At 47.6% G+C, this 23,020-nt stretch overlaps 1 pseudogene; it reads right to left on the reverse strand.

Moving 5' to 3' along the window:
• Positions 1-12,015: 12,015 nt before the first annotated feature.
• LOC117716394 (Y-box-binding protein 3 pseudogene) lies at positions 12,016-12,816 on the reverse strand (annotated as a pseudogene).
• Positions 12,817-23,020: the final 10,204 nt, after the last annotated feature.

The following is a 23,020-nucleotide window of genomic DNA, read 5'->3' on the forward strand; positions in this document are numbered from 1 at the left end:
GATTCCCTTCTATTATATTTTCTCTATGGATGCTTCTCTGTTCTCTTATCTCTCTGGATGCCCTTTTGTCTTCTCCTCTCTCTAGATGCCTTTCTGTCCTCTCTTCTCTCTGGATGCCCTTCTGTCATCTCCTCTCTCTGGATGCCCTTCAGTTCTCTCCTCTCTCTAGATTCTCTTCTGTTGTGTCATATCTCTGGATGCCCTTCTCTTCTCTTCTCTTCTCTTCTCTCTCTGGATGATCTTCTGTTTGTTTATCTCTCCATGCCCTTCTGTTCTCTCCTCTCTATGGAAGATCTTCTGTTCTCTCATCACTCTGGATGTTCTTGTGTCCTTTCCTCTCAGTGGAAGCCCTTCTTTCTTCTCCTCTCTCTGGATGCCCTTCTATTGTCTTCTCTCCTTGGGTGCTCTTCTGTCTTCACTTCTATCTGGATGCCCTTCTGTCAGCTCCACTCTCCGGATGTCTTCTCCTCTCTCTGGATGCCCTTATTTACTCTCTTCTAACAGGATGCCCTTCTTTACTCTCCTCTTTCTGGATGCCCTTCTGTCCTCTCCTCTCTCTTGATGACTTTCTGTCTTCTCATCTCTCTAGATGCCCTTCTATTATATTCTCTCTATGGATACTTCTCTGTTCTCTTATCTCTCTGGATGCCCTTTTGTCTTCTCCTCTCTCTGAATGCCCTTTTGTCCTCTCCTCACTCTGGATTCCTTTCTGTTCTCCCTTCTCTCCGGATGCCCTTCTGTACTCTCCTATCACTGGATGACCTTCTGCCCTCTCCTTTCTTTGGATGTTCTTCTGTTCTCGCCTCTCTTTCGATGTTCTTCTGTTCTCCCATCTCTGTGGATGCGCTTCTATTCCCTCCTCTCTCTGTATGCCCTTCTTTACTCTCCTCTGTCTGGATGCCCTTCTGTCTTATCCTCTCCCTGGATGCCCTTCTGTTCTATCCTCTCCATCGATGCTCTTCTGTTCTCCCCTCTCTGTGGATGCCCTTCTGCCCTAACCTCTCTATGGATGCCCTTCTGTTCTCTCCTTTTTCTGGATGCCCTTCTATTCTCTCCTCTCTTTGGATTCCCTTCAATCTTCTCCTTACTCTGGATGCCCTAATGCTCTCTCCTCTCTCTGAATGCCCTTCTGTCTACTCCTCTCTCTGGATTCACTTCTGTTCTGTCCTCTCTCTGGATGCCTTTCTGTCCTCTCCTCTCTGTATGCCCTTCTGTCCTCTCCTCTCTCTTGATGCCTTTCTGTTCTCTCCTCTCACTGGATGCCCTTCTGTCTTTTCCTTTCTCTCAAAGCCCTTGTGTCTTCTCTGCTCTCTGGATACCGTTCTATTCTCTACTCTCACTGGATGTCCTTCTGTTCTCTCCTCTCTCTGTATGCCCTTCTTTACTCTCCTATATCTGGATGCCCTTCTGTCTTTTCGTCACTATGGATGACCTTTTGTTGTCTCCTCTCTCTGGACAACCTTCTGTCTCATCATCTCTCTGGATGCCCTACTGTTCTATTCTCTCTCTAGATTCTATTCTGTACTCTCATCCCTCTGGATGACCTTCTGTCTTCTCCTTTCTCTGAATGCCCTTCTGTCTTCTCTGCTCTCTGGATACCGTTCTATTCTCTACTCTCACTGGATGTCCTTCTGTTCTCTCCTCTCTCTGTATGCTTTTCTTTACTCTCCTCTATCTGGATGCCCTCTGTTCTCTTCTCTCTAGATGCTCTTCTGTCTTTTCGTCACTATGGATGACCTTCTGTTGTCTCCTCTCTCTGGATGACTTTCTGTCTCATCATCTCTCTGGTTACACTACTGTTCTATTCTCTCTCTAGATTCTATTCTGTACTCTCATCCCTCTGGATGGCCTTCTGTTCCCTTCTCTCCCTCGATGATCTTCGGTTCGCTCATCTCTGTGGATGGCCTTCTGTTCTATCCAATCTCTGGAAGATCTTCTGTTCTCTCATATCTCTGGATGCCCTTGTGTCCTCTCCTCTCTCTGGATGCCCTTCTTTCCTCTCTTGTCTCTGGATGCCCTTCTGTCTCCCCTCCCTCTGGATGTCCTTCTGTTCTCTCCTCTATCCGGATTCCCTTCTGTTTTCTCCACTCTCTGGATGCCCTTCTGTTCTCTCCTCTCTATGTAGGCCCTTCTGTCCTCTCCGCTCTCTGGATCCCCTTCGGACTTTTCCTTGATCTGGATGCCCTTCTGTTCTCTCCTCTATCCAGATGCCCTTCTGTTTTCTCCACTCTTTGGATGCCCTTCTGTTCTCTCCTCTTGCTGGATGGCTTTCTGTTTACTCCTCATTCTGGATGCCTTTCTGTCCTCTTCTCTCTCTGCATTACCTTCTTTCTTCTGCTCTCTCTGGATGCCCTTCTGTATTCCCTTCACTCTGGATGACCTTCAGTTCTCTCCTCTCTCCGGATTTTCTTCTGCCCTCTCCTCTCTCTGTATGCCCTTCTGTCTTCTTTTTTCTTTGGATGCCCTTATGTTCTCTTCTCTCTCTGGATGCCCTTTTCTCCTATCCTCTCTCCTGATACCCTTCTGTTCTCTCCTCTCTCTTTATGTCTTTCTGTTCTCTGCTCTATCTGGATGCACTTGTGTCCTCTTCTCTCTCTGGATGCCCTTCTGTCCTCTCTTCTCTCTGGATGCCCTTTTGTCTTCTCCTCTTGCTGGATGCCCCTCTTCTCTTCTCTCTCTGGATGATCTTCTCCTCTCTCATCTCTATGGATGCCCTTGTGTCCTCTCCTCTCTCTGGATGCCCTTCTACCTTCTCTTCTCTATGGATGCCCTTCTGTTCTCTCCTCTCTCTGGATGACCTTCTGTATTTTCATTACTCTGGATGACCTTCTGTTGTCTCCTCCCTCTGGATGTTCTTCTGTTCTCTCCTCTTTCCTGATGTCCTTCGATTTTCTCTTCTTTCTGGATATCTTCTGTTCTTTCCTCTCTCTGGATGCCATTCTGTCCTCTCCTCTCTCTTGATGTCCTTCTGTCTTATCATCTCTCTGGATGCCCTTCTGTTCTCTCCTTTCTCTAAATTCTCTTCTGGCCTCTCATCCCTCTGGATGCCCTTCTGTTCCATTGTCTCTCTGGATGCCCTTCTGTCCTCTCCTCTCTCTGGCTTTCTGTTCTCTCCTCTCTCTGGATCCCTTTTGTCCTCTCCTCTCTCTGGATGCCCTTGTTCAGTATCCTCTCACTGAATGCCCTTCTTTCCTCACATTTCTCTGGATGCCCTTCTGTCCTTTCCTCTCTCTAGATGCCCTTCTGTTCTCTCCTCTCTCTGGATTCCCTTTTTGTCTTCTCTTCTCGCTGGATGCCCTTCTCTTCTTTCCTCCTTCTAGATGCTGTTCTGTCCTTTATTCTCTCTGGAGGCCTCTCTCTGCTCTCCTCTCTCTTTATGCCCTTCTGTGCTCTCCTCTCTCTTTATGCCCTTCTGTTCTCTCCTCTCTCTGGATGCCATCCTGTCTTTCCTGCTATCTGGATGCCCTTCTGTTCTCCCCTCTCTGTGGATGTGTTTCTGTCCTCTCTTCTCTCTGGATGCCATTCTGTTCTCTCATCTCTCTAGATGCCCTTCTTCCCTGTCCTCTCTCTGGATGACCTTCTGTATTCTCCTCCCACTGGATGCACTACTGTCCTCTCCTCACTCTGGATGCCCTACTGTCTTCTCCTCTCTTCTTATGCCCTTCTGTTTTCTCATCTCTTCGGCTTCCCTTCTGTCTTCCCTCTCTGGATATCCTTCTGTTCTCTCCTCTCTCTGGATGCTCTTCTGTTCTCTCCTCTCTCTGGATGCCATCCTGTCTTTCCTGCTATCTGGATGCCCTTCTGTTCTCCCCTCTCTCTGGATGCCTTTCATTTCTCTCCTCTCTCCAGATGCCCTACTGTCTTCTCCTCTTTCAGGATGCCCTTCTGCTCTCTCTTCACTCTCTATGCCCTTCTGTTCTCTCCTCTCTCTGGATTCCCTTCTGTATTCTCTCTCTGAATGCCCTTCTGCTCTATCCTCTCTATGGAATCACTTCTGTTTATCTCCTCTCTCTGGATTCCCTTCTGTATTCTCCTTTCTCTGGAAGCCCTTCTGTTTTCTCCTCTCTCTAGATGCCCTTCTGTTCTCTTCTCTATCTAGGTGGCCTCTTGTCTTCTCCTCTCTCTGTATGGTGTTCTTTACTCTTTTCTCTGGATGCCCTTCTGATCTCTTCTCTCTTTGGATGCCCTTCTTTTCTCTCTTCTCTCTGGAGGCCATTCTTTCAACTCCTCTCTCTGGAAGCTCTTCTGTCTTCTCCTATCTCCCAATGCCCTTCTGTCTTCTCGTATTTTTCGATACCCTTCTGTTTTCTACTCTCTCTACATGCCCTGCTGTCCTCTATCCTCTCTGGATGCCCTTATGTTCTTTCCTATTTCTGGATATTCTTCTGTCTACTCCACTCTCTGGATATTGTTCTATTCTCTCCTCTCCCTGGATGCCCTTCTGTTCTTCCCTAGCTGCGGATATCTTCCTGTCTTCTCCTCTCTCTGGATACCCTTCTTTTCTCTCCTCTCTCTGAATGCCCTTCTTTCTTCTCCTCTCTACCTTTGCCCGTCTCTTCTCTCATCTCTCTGGCTTCCCTTCTGTCTTCTCCTTTTTCTGGATGACCTTATGTTCTCTCCTTTCTCAGGATGCCCTTCTGTCTTCTCCTCTCTCTGGATGCCCTTCTGCTCTCTCCTCTCTCTGGATGCCCTTCTGTTCTCTCCTCTCTCTGGATGCCCTTCTGTCTTCTCCTTTCTCTGGATGCGCTTCTTTCTGCTCCTCTGTATGAATGCTCTTCAGGCTTCTCCTCTATTTGGATATCCTTTGTTCTCTCCTCTCTAGGGATTCCCTTCTTCCCTCTCCTCTCTCTGGATGGCCTTCTGTGTTCCTCTCTTTCTGGATGCCCTTCTGCTCTCTCCTCTCTGGATGCCCTTCTGTTCTCTCCTCCCTCTGGATTCCCTTCTGTCTTCTCCTCTCTATTGATGACCTTCTGTTCTCTCCTCTTTCTGGATGCCCTTCTGTTCTCTATTCTCTCCAGATGCCATTCTGTCTTCTCCTCTCTCTGGGTGCCCATCTGCTCTCTCTTCTCTCTGGATGCCCTTCTGTTCTCTCCTCTTTATGGATTCCCTTCTGTCTTCTCCTCTCTCTGGATTCCTTATATTTCTTCTCCTCTCTCTCGATGCCCTTCTGTCATCTCCTCTCTCTGGATGACCTTCTGTCTTCTCTTCTATCCCGATGCCTTTCTGTTCTCTCCTCTCTCAGAATGCCCTTCTGTTCTCTCCTGTCTCTCTTGATTCGCTTCTGTATTCTTCTGCTCTTGTTTCCCTTCTGTTATCTCCTCTTTCTTGGTGCCCTTCTCTTCTCTCCTCTATCTAGATGCCTTTCTGTTTTCTCCTCTCTCTAGATGCCCTTCTGTTCTCTTGTCTTAGTGGATGCCTTTCTCTCCTCTCCTCTCTCTGGATGCCCTTCTGTCTTCTGCTCTGTCTGGATGGGCTTCTATTCTCTGCTCTTTCTGGATTCTCTTTTGTTCTATCTTCTCTCAGAATGCTCTTCTGTTCTCTCTTCTCTAGGGATAACCTTTTGTCCTCTCCTCTCTCTATATGCTCTTTTGTCCTTTCTTCTCTCAGGATATCCTTGTGTCCTCTCCTCTCTCTGGATGCCCTTCTGTCTTCTCCTCTCTCTGGATGACCTTCTATCCTCTTCTCTCCCTAGATGCTCTTCTGTACTCTCCTTTCTCAGGATGCCCATCTGTCCTCTTCTTCATCTATATGCCTTCTCTCTTCTCCTCATTCCGGATGTCCTTCTGTTCTCTCCTCTCTCTGTATGCCCTTCTTTACTGTTTTCTGTGGATGCCCTTCTGCCCTCTCCTCTCTCTGGATGCCGTTCTTTCCTCTCTTCTCTCTTGAAGGACTTCTGACCTCTTATCTCCATGGATGTCCTTCTTCACGCTCCTCTCTCTGGATGCCCTTCTGTTTGGATGCTTTGCTGTCCTCTCCTCTCTCTGGATGCCCTTCTGTTCTCTCCTCTCTCTGGATTCCCTTTTTGTCTTCTCCTCTCTCTAGATGCCCTTCTGTCCCCTATTCTCTCTGGATTCCTCTCTGTTCTCTCATTTCTCTGTGTGCCCTTCTGTGCACTCTCTCTGGATGGCCTTCTGTCCTCTGTTAACTCTAGATACCATTCTGTCTTCTCCTCTCTCCCTATGCCCTTCTGTTCTTTCATCTCTACTGATGCCCTTCTGTCTTCTCCTCTCTCTGGATGCCCAACAATTTTTCCTCACTCTGGATATCTTTCTGTCTTCTCTTCTCTCTAGGTGCCCTTCTGTTCTCTCCTCTCACTGGATGCCATTCTGTCCTCTCCTCTTTCTGGATGCACTTCTGTCTTCTTCTCTCTCTGGATGTCCTTCAGTCTTCTGCTCTCTCTGGATGGGTTTCTGTTCTCTCCTCTTCTGGATTCCCTAATGTTCTCTCATATCTCTGGATGTGCTTCTGTTCTCTCTTCTCTAGGGATGTCCTTATGTCCTCTCCTCTCTCTGGATGCCCTTCTGTGTTCTCCTTTCTCTGGATGCCCTTCTGTTCTTTCCATTCTCTGGATGCACTTCTGTCTTCTCATCTCTCTGGATGCCATTCTGTTCTCTCCTTTCTCCAGATGCCCTACTGTCTTCTCCTATCTCAGACTGCCCTTCTGCTCTCTCTTCTCTCTGGATGACATTCTGAACTCTCCATTCTCTGGATGCCCTTCTGTCTTCTCCTATCTCTGTATGCCCTTCTGCTCTCTCCTCTCTCTGGATGCACTTCTGTTCTCTCCTCTCTCTGGATTCCGTTCTGTATACTCCTCTCTCTGGATGCCCTTCTGCTCTCTCCTATCTCTGGATGCACTTCTGTTCTTTCCTCTCTCTGGATTCCCTTCTGTCTTCTCCTCTTTCTGGATGCCGTTCTATCTTCTCCTCTCTCTAGAGGCCCTTCTGTCTTCTCCTCTCTCCAAATGCCCTTCTGTTCTATTCTCTCTCTGGTTTGCTCTGTCTTCTCTTTCTCTGGATGCCCTTCTGTTCTCTCCTTTCTCAAGATGCCCTTCTGTTCTCTCCTCTATCTAGATGCCCTTCTGTCTTCTCCTCTGTCTGTATGGCCTTCTTTACTCTTTTCTGTGGATGCCCTTCTGAACTCTCCTCTCTCTGGATGCTCTTCTTTTCTCTCTTCTCTCTGGATGCCATTCTGTCAACTCCTCTCTCTGGAAGCCCTTATGTCTTCTCCTATTTCCCAATGCCCTTCTGTCTCCTCCTATTTCTGGATACCCTTCTGTTCTCTACTCTCTATACATGCCCTTCTGTACTTTATTCTCTCTGGATGCTTTTATGTTCTCTCCTATCTCTGGATGTTCTTCTGTCTTCTCCGCTCTCTGGATACCATTTTATTCTCTGCTCTGCTGGGATGCACTTCTGTCTTCTCTGTGCTCTGGATGCCCTTATCTTCTCCACTCCCTGTAGATGTTTTTCTGTCTTCTCCTCTCTCTGGATGCCCTTCTGTTCTCTTCTCTCTCGGGATGCCCTTCTGCCCTCTCCTCTCTCTGCATGGCTTTCTGTTCTCTCCTCTCTCTGGATCCGTTCTGTCCTCTCCTCTCTCTGGATGCCCTTCTTCACACTCCTATATCTGGATGCAATTCTGTTCAATTCTCCCTCTGGATGCTGTTCTGTCCACTCCTCTCTCTGGATGGCTTTCTTTTCTCTCCTCTTTCTGGATCCCTTCTGTCCTCTCCTCTCTCTGGATGCCCATCTTCAGTCTCCTCTTCTGGATGCCCTTCTTTCTCACATATCTCTGGATGTCCTACTGTCCTCTCCTCTCTCTGGATGCACTTCTGTTCTCTCCTCTCTGTGGAATCCCTTCTGTGTTCTCCTCTCCCTGGATGCCCTTCTGTCTTCCCCTCTATTTTGATGCCCTTCTGTTCTCTCCTCTATCTGGATGCCCTTCTGTTCTCTCCTCTCACAGGATACCCTTCTGCCTTCTCTTTCTCTGGATGCTCTTCTGTTCTCTCCTCTCTTTGGATGCCATTTTATCCTCTTCTTTCTCTGCATGCCCTTCTGTCTTCTCCTCTTTCTGGATGCATTTCTGTTCTCTCCTCTCTCTGGAAGACCTGTCTTCTCGTCTCTCCAGATGTCCTCTCTTCTCTCCTCTCTCTGAATGCCCTTCTCTTCTCTGCTCTCTCTGAATTCGCTCTGTCTTCTTCTGTGGAAGCCCTTCTGTTCTCTCCTCTTTCTGGATGCCCTTCTGTTCTCTCCTCTATCTTGATGCCCTTCTATCTTCTCCTCTCTCTCTATGGCTTTTTGTACTATTTTATGTGGATGCCCTTCTTTCCTCTCCTCTTGCTGGATGCCCTTCTGCTCTGTCTCTTCTTTGGTTTCCCTTCTGTCCTCTCCTTTCTATGGATGCCAATCTGTCTTCTCCTATCTCCCTATGTCCCTCTGTCTTCTCCCCTTCCAGGATGCCCTTCTGTTCTCTGCTTTCCCTAGATGCCCTTCTGTCCTCTCCTCTCTCTGGATGCGCTTCTGTTCTCTTCTCTCCCTGAATGCCCTTCTCTCCTCTCCTCTCTCAGGACGCCTCTTCTCCATCTGGATGCCTCTGTCTTCTCCTATATCCGGATGCCCTTCTGTTCGCTCCTCTCTCTGAACACCCTTCTGTTTTCTCCTCTTTCTGGATGCCCTTCTGTTCTCTCCTGTCTCTGAATGCCCTTCGGTCTTCACCTCTCTCTGGATGCCCTTCTGCTCTCTCCTCTCTCTGGATGCCCTACTATTATCTCCTCACTCTAGTTTTTTTCTGTCTTCTCTCCTCTCTGGATGCCTGACAATTTTCTCCTCACTCTGGATATCCTTCTGTCTTCTCTTCTCTCTAGATGCCCTTCTGTTCTCTACTCACTCCGGATGCCCTTCTGTCTTCTCCTCTCTTTGGATGCCCTTCTGCTCTCTTCTCTCTCTGGATTCTGTTCTGTTCTCTCCTCTCTCTGGATTCCCTTCTGTCTTCTCCTCTCTCTGGATGCCCTTCTGTCCTCTCCTCTCTCTTGATGCCCTTCTGTCTTCTCTTCTCTCTAGATGCCCTTCTCTTCTCTCCTCACTCCGGATGTCCTTTTGTCTTCTCCTCTCTTTGGATGCCCTTCTGCTCTCTCCTCTCTCTGGATTCTGTTCTGTTCTCTCCTTTCTCGGGATTCCCTTCTGTCTTCTCTTCTCTCTGGATGCCCTTCTGTTCTCTCGTCTCTATGGATTCTGTTCTGTTCTCTCCTCTCTTGGGATTCCCTTCTGTCTTCTCCTCTCTCTGGATGCCCTTCTGTCTTCTCCTGTCTCCCAATGCCCCTCTGTCTTCTCCCCTTCCTGGATGCCCTTCTGTTCTCTGGTTTCCCTAGATGCCCTTCTGTCCTCTCCTCCCTCTGGATGCCCTTCTGTTCTTTTCTCTCCCTGAATGCACTTCTGTCCTCTCCTCTCTCAGGATGCCCATCGGTCCTCTTCTCCAACTGGATGCCTTCTCTCTACTCCTATGTGGGGAAGAAATCTCGCGGGTGGGGGGAGGGAGTCCCGCAGCAGAGTCTCAGGGTGGTCTGGCATCAGGGCTTCCTGAGCCACCAGTGGAGGATCCCACATTCACGAAGCTGTTGTTGGGCGGGCTGGCAGCTGCATTGGCAAGGTTCCAGGGTTCCAAAAGCTGGGAATCAGGTGGAGAGACCATGGACACGTGGAGTCCGGTTTTCCAAACTTTTATTGTTCATGGCATGGTGAATGGACACAAGTGGTATGCGCTTCCCCGCCAAAAGCCAGGGGAGACCAATCTTATAAGGAAGGTAGAAAGGGGAGGGAATAACTTAATTAGCTACGCCCCTGGCCTTTTGATAATTCATTAATATTTAAATCTCTGGAGGTGGAGACTTGTTAGTCACACACTCTACCTGTCCTACGTGACTGAAGGTAACAGGTTAAATGGAGTTACCTCGTCCAAGGCCCAACATCCCACCCTTTTTTCTTTAATAAAAAGAGGGGCGGCTCTGTATCTTCTGTAATCTGCAAGGTGCAGTTTAATGAGAGATGTGGACCCTGTGGAGTAGTCTGGAATCTGGGAGCATTGGGAGATAATTGCCATCCCTGACAGGCAATGTCTTGTTGGGTCCCCCGGCTATCCCGAACCCAGTGTTGTATCAAGGCGGCCTAGGAACAGAGCTGAACAGCCTACCGTCCCTTAAAGGGTCTCCGGGGTTCAAAGCTCATTCAACCAGGCTATGTCCAAACCATCTCTTCACTGCTCAACATCTCAATCTTTTTAGTGAAAATTTTGGATAAGGTGGTCAAAAGAAAACACTATGTAGGCCAGAGGGTATAGCATAACTAAGTCAAGGATAATGGGAATTGAGGGTAGGGTTTGGAAGGCAGGGAATCATTGAAACAATTAAATACAGGTTGTGCAGTTTGAGGGTAATGACATCTGATTAATCTAAATAGACATTATGTTTTTCTCACTAACATGTAACATTAGCTATGTGACTTTGGCAAAAGAGTTCATTTGTAGCTGGAATGTCTGGATCTGTCTTCTGTAGTGAGCATCTCTGGGTTCTGGTGTGCATCTCTGGAGCCTGGTGTGGGTCTCTGGATCTCAGCATGTTCTGGGGTCTTCAGTCAGATGAGATGGCTGGAAGAAGGCAGCTTGGCAGGTTCCAGGAAGTGGCGCCGTCTCTGGATCTCAGCATGTCTCTGGAGTCTGCAGTCAGATGAGGTGGCTGGGAGAAAGCAGCTTGGCATCTCAGGCAGGTTCCAGAGGATGGCTGGACTCTGTTGGATCTGTGGGTATACCTGTAGGATAATCACAGTAGGGAAGCAGCATTTCAGGCAGGGAGATGTCTGTAGGCTGGATACTGAGCATTAAATTGCTTGGGAACAAGCACCTTATGGCCTGTCATTAAGATCCTGGAAAATCAAAGGTGTTTGAGAAAAGTTTAGTCTTGGAAGGTATCTTTGAGTCTGTTTTTGGATGGCTGAGGGAGAAAAACAATGTTAATTTTGTATCTGGGATTGGCAGCAACAGTTTGCCTGTAAAAGAAATTAGTTGTTAATTAAGACTCAAGAAATGGTGATCAGCATGTTCACTTAAACTGTGGAAGGAAATTAGATGGCTTTTAAACCTTGAAGAAATTATAAAGGTTGAAAAAATAATGTTGGACATATATCACGAGTATTAGAGAGAAAAGGCAGCATTAAAATAGAAAAAAATAACAAAATTTTGGTTGAAAAAACACAAGCATTGTTGTTCTAGGTGTTCCTGTTAGGAAGAAAAGGAAACGTTTACAAGTTCTGGTTGAAAAACAGGAACATTTGTTGCAGGTCCTCCTGTTGGGAAGAAGCAGTAATGGGGGGTTTAGAAGCAGTGGGGAGGGGCCTTGCTCTGCGATGTGGTGTCTGGGTGGCAGAGAAGACCTGTATTACACCTTTCTTTTTATTAGAAATTTTAATTGTAGAGAAGGATCAAAAAGCTAACTTGAAGAAAGTTTATAGGCAGAGACACATAGGCTTGATAGGAGAGCTAAGAGTCAGAGAGTGAAAGGCTATAAGAATCTCTCACCTAAGGATGGAGTCTTAGGAGGGTCACAGCAGGAACTGTGACTTGAAAGACAGATGTTGTCTGTGAAGGAGCCCTCTCTGTGGAGCTGGGGGATGGGCAAAGTGGAGGCTAGGGGGTCGCCACCATCTTGCCCTTGAGCTGTAAAGCACATGGAGAGGGAGAGACAGACAGAGAGAAAGAGGAGGTGGAGTTAAAGTAGAGAAGTTGACCAGGAACACATGGAGAAAGAGTGGGGCCTAGTCTTTTGAACTAGGCAGGAGCTAGTGGCAGCTAAATATTAGAAGAACCTAACAAGGAACACATGGAGAAAGAGGGGGGAGACAGAAAGAAACCTGCCTAGTTTTGTGAACTAGCCTGGGGATTACTCACTGTCCTGGAGTTTTGCGGAGAGGTTTTCTGTGGGCAATAACTGGAGGGAACTCTCTTGGAGCTGGCTCCTTCCGTGTCCTCTACCACCTGTAGGGAACGATATGGGCTCCTATGTGGGTGAGCGGGTCCCCTGCGGAACCTCGGGTGGTAGGTTGGATTCCGATGGACCAGGAGTTGTGTTCCCTCAGGGACTCCATCTTTCATCTGTCTAATCTCACCAGCATTATGGTGAGGTCCACGGCGCCTGCCATATCGGTGACAATCAGCAGCATAGCGGCTCTCTTCTACTGGAACTCCATCTAGGCCAGTCACATTTGTTGCCTTAGGACCCCCTTTTCCTGCAACCACATCAAACTCTACAATTTCTTCCTCCCCCACGCTGCACAGATACTTGCGTGGATTATTCTTCTTGATGGCAGGCTGGTGTACAAACACATCTTCGTTGGTGTCATTTTGGTTTATAAATCTATATCCATTTCTGGCGTTGAACCATTTGACAGTGCCAAGGACTTTGGTGGCGAGAACTTTCTTCTCTGAGTCCTCGCTGCCCATGGGAGCTGAAGAGGCCGGGGCAGGTCCGGGGGCTGCGTCTCCACTGGGGCTCCCCACGAGGGGAGTGGCGGGCACATCATCCACGGTCTGCAGGAGCGTGGTGCCTTCGGTGGTGGCCTTGCCTGCCTTGCTCATCCCGCCTCTCAGCTCTCTCTGGGCAACTAGGTGGCGGTTGGCAGTGGTTAGCGCGGTGGCGGTCGTGGCGGGGCCAGCTCGCTCTTGAGGAGGCCAGTGCGGATCACGCAGCGGCGGTGGCTGCTCGAGTGCAGGGAACACGTGAGCTGGAGGTCTTGATGGGTCTCCCGGCCCCAAAGAGGGCAGGTTGTAGGGCATTCATCCTTCCAATGTCTTGTCTTCCCACATTTGAGGCAGATTTTTTTCTGTTTTTATTGCTGCCACAAATGCCTGAGCTATGGATGCGACCTGAATTGATGGGGTTCCTATTTCTCTGGTTGCTACAATCCATCTATCATGATGCTCCTCCCAGAGACCCTGGCAAGCTAGCCTAGCTTCAGAAGTCATGCCTTCCCAAACAATGGTTTTAAGAAGAAGGTCCCTAGCTGTGGGGTTGGAGATTTTTCTTTCTAAGCTCATTTTAGTTCTGAGGATAAAATCAGATAGGGGTTCTCCAGGCTTCTGATGAAGGGAGAGCAGGGAGTGGGCAGGGTCTTGTGACCCTGAAGGTGGAGTAAGCCTATTCCAGGCTTGAATATCACAGACGCGGACCTGGTCATAGTAGCCTGCTGGCTGACTTGCCTGTTGTGCCCCAGTAGAGAAATCTTCCTGGCCAAAGAGTTCTTTAAAACCCCATGGAGTGTCATCTTCCCTTCCCTGGCTTTGCCTGACTTGCTGAAGACACTCATCACGATAGTAGGCCTCCCATTCTAGAAACATTGGATCAGGAAGGGCAGAACCGCAAATATCTCTCCAATCTTGGGGTGTGTTTAAATTGACAATATGGCTCTGTAGGAGGGATTTTGTCCACAGTGTGTGAATGCCATCTTCCTTCACTGCCTGCCTGAGTTCTTTTAGGTCCGGGGCTTGGACTGGGTACCAGTTACGTGGTTTAGCTCGATTGGGGTGGATATTAACTGGGAATGTTCAAGCAGTTTGGGTTTTATCTACGGATTTTGAAGGACTGCTACTTTTGTGGCTAAGAGGAGGGGGAGGGGACTTATCTCTCTTTGGTTGGGAGGTAAGAGGGGAGGCAGGGGAAAGCTCCTTTGGTATTTTAATGGAGCCTTGCCTTTGGATGGGGTAAGGAGGGACAGGAGGAGCACATGGTTTCATTTCCTTCAAGGCATAAGGGGGGAGGGGTGGGTATATGGATTTTATCTCTCTTATTAGTTGGGTAAGGGCCTCAAGGTCTGAAACAAAGTGATTTTTTGGGACCTTGATCTTTGGGTTCATTTGACTGAGGGGCCCTAGGAGCTGTGTTGTTGTTCTTAGTCTGTCTTATTTTCGATGGTCCTATACATTTTCGAATTGCAGCTAAGATCGGCAAAAACTCACAAGGGTTTTTTTTTTCTCTGTTTTTGATAAGGGAAGCTACTTTGCTCCATGAGTCTGGACTGTAAATATTATCCTCTGCCATGCATGGTGCTATATGACGAACTTCTTCCCAAAACAAGGAGGCTTGCTTTTTGCCTATTTTTATCCCGTGGGTCTTTAGTAAAGAATGTATTTGCCTGGCTTGGGGTGAACATTTATGTGAGGTGGAGTTTCCCATGATAGAAAAAGAGGAGAAACTCTGTCCAATGGGAATGTTCCCTTGACCTATTGGCTTTGGGGGATTCCACAATGGTCAAAGAGCAAAAAGCCATCCCGCAGATTTAAGAACTTGTATCCACCCTTATGGCTTGCATTACCAGTTTTCTTTTTGTTTTAGAGAGAGTCTAGATAGAGAGTCTTTGCCAACATCCATTGTAGGCTGTCAGGATTTAAGCAGAGGCCAGGGAAGCATTGAACCAACACCAGAGAGTGGCTCTGGCCAGGAGGTAGCAAAAGCTCACTTGGCTTACTTAAATCCGTGCAATGGCTTCCGACTGAAACACAGGACGAGAAAACACATTGCTTGTTTCAAGAGTTGGGTGGCTTACCTTTCCTGAGGTATCAGTGGCTGCGTGGCTGTGTGGCTTCCAAGGCCCCACGTTTGAGGCACCAGATGTGAAGAAAAAAGGCTTGGGTATCCCAGCATTCTTCCCGCCATGCTGTGTGAAGTCAGCTGGGAAAGTTCTGAGTTTCTACAGCTGGAAGTTGGACCCAGATGTTCATTAACTAAAAGCCTCTCCCTGGCTCCTCACTATTCCTCATAGCGGTGCAGCCCCAACACATGAGGAAGCCCTTGGGTTTCCAAAACTGGTTTATTCACAAGGTGGACCGTGGATGGATCTGGATGCATACGCCCCCCAAAGCCAGGATCGACCTGAGTTACAAGGGGAGGGGAGAAGGGGGGAGGAACTGGGGAGGAATGTTTAATCGGCTCCACCTCTGGCCTTCAGGTACCTCATTAGTATGTAAATCTCTCTAGGGCCTGTTCACACCCTCCACCTGTGTACATGACAGAAGGGTGGAGGTGGAATGGAGATTAGACCTCCTGTTAGGCCCAACACTCCTATTTCCAGATGCCCATTTGTTCTCTCCTCTCTCTGGATGCCCTTCTGTATTCTCCTCTTTGTGGATGCCCTTCTGTTCTCTCCTCTCTCTGGATGACCTTCTGTCCTCTCCTCTCTCTGGATGCCCATCTGTCTTCTCCTCTCTCTGGATGCCCTTCTGCTCTCTCCTCTCTCTCTGGATACCCTTCTGTTCTCTCCTCTCTACGGATGCACTTCTGTCTTCTCCTCTCTCTGGATTCCCTTCTGTATTCTCCTCTATTTGGATGCCCTTCTGTTTTCTTCTCTTTCTGGATGCCCTTTTGTTCTCTCCTCTCTCTGGATGCCCTTCTGTCTTCTCCTCTCTCTGGATGCCCTTCAGTTCTCTCCTCTCTCTGGATTCCCTTTTTGTCTTCTCCTCTCTCTGGATGCCCTTCTCTTCTCTCCTCTCTCTAGATGCCCTTCTGTCCTCTATTTTTTCTGGATGCCTTTCTGTTCCCTTGCCTCTCTGGATGCCCTTATGTCCTCTTCTCTCTATGGATGCCCTTCTGCTCTCTCCTCTCTCTTGATGCCCTTCTGTTCTCTCTTCTTTCTGGATACCCTTCTGTTCTCTACTCTCTGTGGATGCTCTTCTGTCTTCTCCTCTCTCCGGATGCCCTTCAACTCTCTCCGCTCTCTGGATGCCTTTCTGTTCCATCCTCTCTCTGAATGCCCTTCTCTTTTCTCCTCTCTCTGGATGCCCTTCTGTTCTCTCCTCTCTCCGCATGCCCTTCTGTCTTCTCCTCTCTCCCTATGCCCTTCTGTCCTCTCCTCCCTCTGGATGTCTTTCTGTCTTCTCCACTCTCTGGATGCCCTTTGTTCACTCCTCTTTCGGGATGCATTTCTTCCCCCTTTTCTCTCTGGATGCCCTTCTGTCTTCTCCTCCCTCTGGATGCCCTTCTGTCCTCTCCTCTCTCTGGATGCCCTTCTGTCTTCTCCTCCCTCTGGATGACCTTTTATCCTCTCCTCTCTCTGGATGCCCTTCTGACTTCTCCTCTATCCCTATGCCCTTCTGTTCTCTCGTTTCACCAGCTTCCCTTCTGTCTTCTCCTCTCTCTGGATGCCCTTCTGTCTTCTCCTCTCTCCCTATACCAGTCTGTTCTTTCATCTCTCCGGCTTCTCTTCTGACTTCTCCATTCTCTGGATATTCTTCTGTTCTCTCTGCTCTCCGGATGCCCTTCTGTCTTCTCCTATCTCCTGATGCCCTTTTGTCTTCTCCTTTCTGGATGCCCTTCTGTTCTCTGCTCTCTTTAGATGCCCCTCTGCTCTCTCCTTTCTCTGGATGCCCTTCTGTTCTCTCTTCTCTGGATTCACTTCTGTCTCCTCACTCTTGATGCCTTTCTGGTCTCTCCTCTCTGGATTCCCTTCTGTTCTCTCCTCTCTCTGAATGCCCTTCTGTTCTCTCCTCTCTCTGGATTTGTTTTTTTCTTCTCCTTCTCTGGATGCCCTTCTGTTTTCTCCTCTTTCTGGATGCCCTTCTGTTCTCTCCTCTATCTAGATGCCCTTCTGTCTTCTCCTCTCTCTCTGCAGGGCATTCTGTACTATTTTATTTAGATGCCCTTCTTTTTTCTCCTCTCTCTACATGCCTTTCTGCTCTGTCTTCTCTCTGGAGGAAATTCTGTCCTCTCCTCTCTCTGGATGCCCTTCTGTCTTCTCCTATCTCACAATGCCCTTTTGTCTTCTCCTCTTTCTGGATGCCCTTTTGTTCTCTGCTCTCTCTAGATGCCCTTCTGTCCTCTCCTCTCTCTGTATGTCCTTCTGTTCTCCCCTCTCTCTGGATGCCCTTCTGTCTTCTCCTCTCTCTGGATGCACTTCAGTTCTCTCCTCTCTCTGGATTCCCTATTTTTCTTCTCCTCTCTCTGGATGCCCTTCTGCCACCTCCTCTCTCTGGGTGACCTTCTGTCTTCTCCTCTCTCCTGATGCCCTTCTGTTCTCTGCTCTCTCTGGATTCGCTTCTGTCTTCTCCTTATGTGGATGCCCTTCTGTTCTCTCCTCTTTCTGGATGCCCTTCTGTTCTCTCCTTTATCTAGATGCCCTTCTGTCTTCTCCTCTTTCCCTATGCCCTTCTGTTCTCTCATCACTCCTGATGCCCTTCTGTCTTCTCCTTTCTCTGGGTGTCCGACAATTTTCTCCTCACTCTGGATATCCTTCTGTCTTCTCTTCTCTCTAGATGCCCTTCTGTTCTCTCCTCACACTGGATGGCATTCTGTCCTCTCCACTCTTTGGATGTTCTTCTCTCTCGATGTCTTTCAATCTTCTGCTCTTTCTGGATGGGCTTCTGTTCTCTCCTCTTTCTGGATGCCCTTCTGTTCTCTCCTCTCTCTGGAATACCTTCTGTTTTCTCCTATCTCTTGATGACCTTCTGTTGTCTCCTCTTTCTGGATGCCCTTCTGATCTCTCCTTTATCCGAATGCCCTTCTGTCTTTTCCTCTCTCCGGATGCCCTTCTGTTCTCTCCTCTCTCCGGATGCCATTCTGTCTTTTGCTCTATCTGGATGCCCTTCTGCCTTCTCCTCTCTCTGGATGCCCTTCTGTCTTCACCTCTCTCTGGATGCCCTTTTTCTCTCCTCTCTCTGGATGCCCTTCTATCCTCTCCTCTCTCTGGATGCCCTTCTGTCTTCTCCTCCCTCTGGATGCCCTTCTGTACTCTCCTCTCTTGGATGCCATTCTGTCCTCTATTCTCTCTGGATTCCCTTCTTTCCTCTCTTTTCTCTTGAAGGCCATTTTGTCCACTCCTCTCTCTGGATTCCTTTCTGTCTTATCCTATCTCCAGATGCCCTCCATTCTTCTCCTCTTACTGAATACCTTTCTGTTCTCTGCTCTCTCTATATGCCCTTCTGTCCTCTATTCTCTCTGGATGCCTTTATGTTCTCTACTCTCTCTGGATATTCTTTTCTCTCCTCTCTCTGGATGTCCTTTTGACCTCTTATCTCCATGGATGTCCTTCTTCAAGCTCCTCTCTCTGGATGCCCTTCTGTCCTCTCTTCTTTCTGGATTCTTTTCTGTCCTCTCCTCTCTCTGGATGCCCTTCTGTTCTCTCCTCTTTCTGGATTCCCTTTTTGTCTTCTCCTCTCTCTAGATGCCCTTCTGTCCCCTATTCTCTCTGGATTCCTCTCTGTTCTCTCATCTCTGTGGGTGCCCTTCTGTGCTCTTCTCTCTCTGGATGGCCTTCTGTCTTCTGTTCTCTTTGGATACCCTTCTTTCTTCTCCTCTCTCCCTATGCCCTTCTGTCTTCTTCACTCTCTGGATGCGCAACAATTTTTTCCTCACTCTGGATATCTTTCTGTCTTCTCTTCTCTCTAGGTGCCCTTCTGTTCACTCCTCTCACTGGATGCCATTCTGTCCTCTCCTCTCTCTGGATCCCCTTCTCTCTTCTTCTCTCTCCAGATGCCCTTTAGTCTTCTTCTCTCTGTGGATGTCCTTCAGTCTTCTGCTCTCTCTGGATGGGTTTCTGTTCTCTCCTCTTCTGGATTCTCTAATGTTCTCTCATCTCTCTGGATGTGCTTCTGTTCTCTCTTCTCTCAGGATGTCCTTATGTCCTCTCCTTGACCCGACCTTCGGGCCCTAGGTTATTCGTGAGGGACGAGGAGGATTGCAACCTGGAAGAATGAGCAAGAGAGAGAAAGGACTCAAGGAAGCAAATGCTTGTCAAGAGTCATATATTTGGGCACCAAGTGCTTATTTATAATACATTTTTCAAAGGGAGGGGTAAGAGGGATCCAGGTAATGGGAAAGTTGGATCCAGGTGATGGGAAAGTACAGAATCTTCTCGGCCTGTGCCTTGAAACAATGGCTGTCCAACTGCTTACTTCAAAAGATACCGTACACTGCTTTACAACTAAAAATCTATTTGTAACTATCAAACAAAACCTTGTGGTTGCTAGGGAGATGAAGCTGCAGGAGACATTGTGCAGGTGGGGAGAAGTAGGGGGTGAGGGTATGAGGCAAGGGTCCTGGCTTCTGACATCTCCCCCTTCTCTGTTTAGATGGAGAGGGCATCCTGTGATCAATCCCAACTACATGAGTTTAGAATTTGGAGGTCAAATTGTGTGTGTGTGGGGGGGTCTTAGATGAGTTCATAACCCCAAGACATTAATGTGAGATGAGTCACGTTGATGGTCGAAGGCTTTAAGCTATCGACAATGGGCAACATCAAGGGACCTCGAGGTGGGTGAAAGGAGGGTGAGGACCCTGTCTTAGGCTATGTAGGCTGCACCCACTCCCAGCACCACGCACTCCTTTCTGGCTGCATTGGGTGGGCCCCTGGGAAGTGGACCTACAATAATCCTGTCATAGGGCTAAGTCACAGCCATCCTAATCCCTGTGTGAATGTCTAGGTTATCAGCCATTTGTCATTTGGGGTGTAATATTGTCATAATGAAAGACTCCCTGATATTAGAGGACCACATCAAAGGCAGGCCTTAGTTTAGCTAAAACCCAATTTTTGTCGGGATGGTCAAGAGGCCAGGCTCCCTAGCGAGAGAAACGAGGGCAGAGCCAGGCATGCCAGGAACTTTTCTTGAGGGTGTGGAAGTCTAGGCGTCGGCCATAGGGGGAGGCAGGGGGGCTGGTAGCTGCGCCTGTCTCTGGCAGAGTCACTTCTGGATCTCCCTCAGCCTTCAGTTGATGGTAATGAACTTCAACTGGCTTCTTGATGGCAGCATCAATCTGGTTCTTAACAAAAGTTGTGAGACGGTTAAAGGACCAAGGGCCAAAAGATAAGAGCAATAAAATACTAACAAAAGGTCCTAATAAACTAGGCAATAGGGTGGTAAGCCAAGGTGAAGTAGAGAACCAATTTTGATACCATGACTCTTGTTGTTCTCTGGCTCTTTTTCTTTCCTCTAAACTCTTTTTGACCTTGTCCAGGCTATTTTGGACAAGGCCTGTCTTATCAGAGTAAAAGCAACATTCTTCTCTGAGGGCTACACAGAGACCCCCTTCCTTAAGGAAGACAAGGTCAAGTCCTCTCCTATTCTGTAACACCACATCAGAAAGAGAAGCCACAGAGTCCTTAAGGACTTGTATTCCTTCTCTCAAATTATTTAAATCTTTATCAATGAGAGACTGAAGATGGGCATAATGATTATTGGAGGTGACTAGAGAAGCAATGCCCGTTCCTGCGCCAACAGCACTGATGCCTAATATGACAGACAACGTAAGGGCTGTCAGAGGCTCTCGTTTGATCCTAAGAGAAGGACCTTGATCTAGAATATTAAGAAAAGACTCTGAGTCATGAATAAGAAAATGAGGAAGAATGGTAACAACTACACAATAATCTCTGGTCCTTAAAAATTCAAAATTGGAGATATATAATGTCAATCCAGTGGCACAGGCAAAATATGTACCATTGGATGCAATGGTATATAAAAAGGTATTATTTAAAATCAATATCTGATTGCAAATAGGGACCAAATCTTGGGGGGGAAACATAGAGGGCCCCAAAAGGCAAAGGCCCATGCCTGAAATGAAACCAAGAGTGAGACCTCCTTCAGGTGAAGTGGCCCATAATAACAGATTGCTATTGTCAGAAAAAAAGGGAGGGGTAAAAATAGCTATTCCCTCATAAAAAGGGAGAGTAGGTGAAAAACAAATCCAACATTCTCGATATTGATATTCACTGGTACTATGAATAGCTTCAAGGTAGGCATTTGCCAGAGAAATAATAAGGTCAGCAGAACTAGGAGGACATGCAGGTATAGTGGGCTGAAATAAGGTAACCTGGGGGGAGGTGGGGAGAGATAAAATGGCTGGAGCAATAGTTCCAGGCCTGGTGATGGGCTTGGCTGGTGGCCGAGGGTGCTGTAGGGCCGGATTAGGGCCCACAGCAGCAACATTTTTATTAGGGATACTCTTAAGGAGTTTAATTTTAAAAATGAGTCCCGGGTCTGAGCAGGTGAGTGAAAAGGTCGAGCATTCTCTTAAACGTAGACCCCACTCATACCCTTGGCCTGTCCAGTCTTTACTCTTTCCTACATTCGTAAAGGATATAAGAAGAGGGACACACCATTTGAATGCACACCAGGATTTAAATGGTTGGGCAGTCTTAATTCCTAATTTATCCTGCAAATATGTATGTAGAAACTTTCTCCTTAAACTGATATAATCCCAGGAAGAAGGGGGTCTCCAATATGCATCTTCTGTGGTTTCACAGCCCCAAGATGCACAATAATAATCAGAGCTATAGCCACATTTATAATTTTGAGAGCGATCACGGTGAGTAGGTCCAGGGCATACATAAAGGCCAGATGGATCTTTGGCCAAGGAGACTCTCCTATCAAAGGAATTACATCCTATAAGGTGGCCATCATAATTGGGGTTAAGTGCATCAACAGGCTGACTTTGGGGCCAATAATGAGAGGGGGTCCCCCAATCTGCACTGGCTCCCAGGGCAAGAGCACAAAGATCCACCTCCATAGAGGGCCATGAAGGCTGGGTTCCAAGTGAAGAGCTGGAATTAACAATGTCTCCTGCTTGATTTATTATGACCCAAGTAAAGTTATAAATCTGATATGGGGAGTGTTGGGATTTAATACTCACAGTTGGATAAATCTGAAGTATGAGCAGGAGGAGTAGGAGAAATAAGGCGACTGGATGCATCTTTCTGAAAGGAAGAACAGTTAAGAACCATTCTCAGGGGGTATCCCTGGGGTAGAGTTAGCCAACTTTATCAGTCTTTCTGGTAGCCATCTGGCGTTTTGTTCCTTTGAATCATATATGCACTCGTGTCCCTTCCCCCAGATAAGGACTGGGTCAGGACCATTCCACTTATATGTCAACGGATCTTTCCACATGACTTTGGCATAGGAATCTGTTGTAGTAGGATGCCAAAACCTATCTGCTGCAGACTTTCCTTTTTCATCAAGGGTCAAAAAATTGAGAACAAATAGTGCATGATTTAACAAACAAAATTTTATGATTCCCCTTTTGTGGGTATAAAATACCCCCTGAATGTTGTAATTTTAAGAGCATGTTCTTTAAGGTCTGATGTGCCCTTTCTACAATGCCCTGTCCTTGGGGGTTATATGGAATGCCAGTAACATGTTTAATATTAAGCTGGGCACAGAACTGTTTAAAGGAGACGCTGGTATACCCAGGGCCATTATCAGTCTTAATTATCTTAGGTATGGGCATAAAGGCAAGGCAAGAAATCATATGACTAATAACATTTTTGGTAGCCTCACCAGATTGTAATGAGGCACAAAGAAAACCACTAAAGGTATCAATAGAAACATGTATGTATTTAAGCTTACCAAAAGGGGCAAAATGAGTAACATCCATTTGCCATATCTCTCCTGGGGTAAGGCCACGAGGGTTAACCCCTAAATGTAGTTCAGGTAGGAGGGTGAGACATCCCTGGCACTGACACACTATCTGGCGTGCCTGTTCTTTGGTAATAGAGAACATCTGTCGGAGGGTCTGGGCATTTAGATGATGCAATTGGTGGGCTTTTTGTGCCTGTTGTACAGTATCAAAAGGTAAGGCCAAGGTCGCCAAGACAAGTGGAGACTCTCGGGTGGCCCTATCAACGAGGTCATTTCCCTCACTTAAGGGTCCAGGAAGACCAGAGTGGGCACGTATGTGACCCACAAAGAATGGATGGGACCTAGCCAAAATTATTTCTTGAAGCTCAGAAAAGAGGGGGGAAGCATGGGTAGACGGCCTTATAAAGGGAACGGTCTCCAACAAGGGCACTGATTGAGCTACATATGCACTGTCAGTAAAAAGATTAAAGGCACAATCTGGGAAGGTCTTAAAGACTTGAATAACAGCAACCAATTCTACCAACTGTGCTGAGGAAAATTTGGTCTGAAACTTAGAGACCTGTCCACCTATATTAAAGGCTGCAACCCCAGAGGAGGATCCATCTGTAAAAATCAGTGGTGCTTGAGGAATGGGAATGTTCTT

The sequence above is a fragment of the Arvicanthis niloticus genome, chromosome 10 (assembly GCF_011762505.2).
Source record: "Arvicanthis niloticus isolate mArvNil1 chromosome 10, mArvNil1.pat.X, whole genome shotgun sequence".
NCBI classification, from domain to species: Eukaryota; Metazoa; Chordata; class Mammalia; order Rodentia; family Muridae; genus Arvicanthis; species Arvicanthis niloticus.